Below are 1475 nucleotides of genomic sequence, written 5' to 3'. Positions count from 1 at the left end.
AAGTAAATTATCAGGAAATCATAAAAATTCTCTTTGAACAAAGGTTACATTTCTCCACCCCAAGTTTATGTTGTTCATAGCTGAGACTCTTAGTGTCAATAAGGGAAATTCTACCATTGCCCCTAAGCTGGCTACAAATCAAGGCCAGCCTAATGAGCTTCTTGGCATGACTTGAACAAGGAAACTGCGTCTCTGTTAGCCATTTTCAGGGATTAGAGGTTCCTCAAACATTAAATATTCATTCTCTGGTATTAAAGTCAGTGATCCCAGTTAAAACTATGGGAGGGACAGCAAGAGGACCAAACTGTCCTCAATATAATTTGGTAAATTAATTTTATAGGGAGTGTTTCCCAACCTTACAGCTGACAGGTTGGAGACCATTGCATGACTGAGGAAAGGCAGTAATGGGAAACCAAGGAAGAGGGCATAAAGAAGTTAGGAGATCAGAGCCTGAAGAGGGGCCAAAGGCAAACTTGATGCTCTGAAGTTTTGGAGGGCCAGATCTGTAATTTACTCTTTCCTTTGTTATGTATTTTTTTAAGTCTTTGATATATTTCAACTCTCAGATTAGAACTTTATTTTATGCATCTCAAATTATGCCATTGTAGCTTTCTGGGAAAAAAAGAAGACATGTCATCATTTACTTTTAACTACCAGACTTGTGAAGCAAATATATTCAATTAAAATTAATCAGTTATTCCTCTAGTGAATCTTGGAAATACCATTCTTGGTCATGGCACCTTTTATTCTTGTGATTGGTGGGACAGTTTTTCAATAAGCCAGTCATCAAACCTCCATTATCTTTTGTAATCTAATGTTGGCTTATGGGGATCAGATCCACCTAAACACTCTTTCCCAAAGTGTTTTTCTTGAAGCATTAACTTCACCAGGTGGCCCTCAAAATAAAAATTTGTCCTCAAAATATCCCTTGGAAATTTACAGTATACATACATATGATAACATTCTTGAAAATGCCAGTATAAAAAATCATTTTACTTAACTACATTTTCCAAACTAAATTGACCATAAGATGATCCACATTTTATTGAGACAGTTCATAAAGGTAGTGTATTCTTGAACACACTATGTTATTTTAAAATGTAGTCAGATATAGAGACATGAGGTTTCACATTCACATGGTGTTTATGTACTAATTATTGACAAGAGCTTTCATAGAAAAGTAAACAGAGAGCTAAATTCACCTCCCCTATACTGTTAGTTCCTGGGGGAGAAGACTCACATGTATCCCATATATCTTTCAGATTGTGCCAATCATTATGTTAAATGCTAGGGATTTGGACAAGGGTTTTTTTCTTTCACCTTTAAAAATCTTACAACCTCGTGAGGGGAGATAAACATGTATACAATTTCAATAAATATAGTAAGTGCTCTAATAGAGCAGTCACAGAGTTGTTTGTTTTTAAGGCAGAGGAAAAACTAGATCTTCCTACACAAAATAGGAAAAGTCGCACAAG

Source organism: Hipposideros armiger, unplaced genomic scaffold, assembly GCF_001890085.2.
Source record: "Hipposideros armiger isolate ML-2016 unplaced genomic scaffold, ASM189008v1 scaffold_386, whole genome shotgun sequence".
Classification (NCBI taxonomy): Eukaryota; Metazoa; Chordata; class Mammalia; order Chiroptera; family Hipposideridae; genus Hipposideros; species Hipposideros armiger.
The sequence above is the reverse complement of the archived record's forward strand: the minus strand, read 5'-3'. Positions refer to the sequence as shown.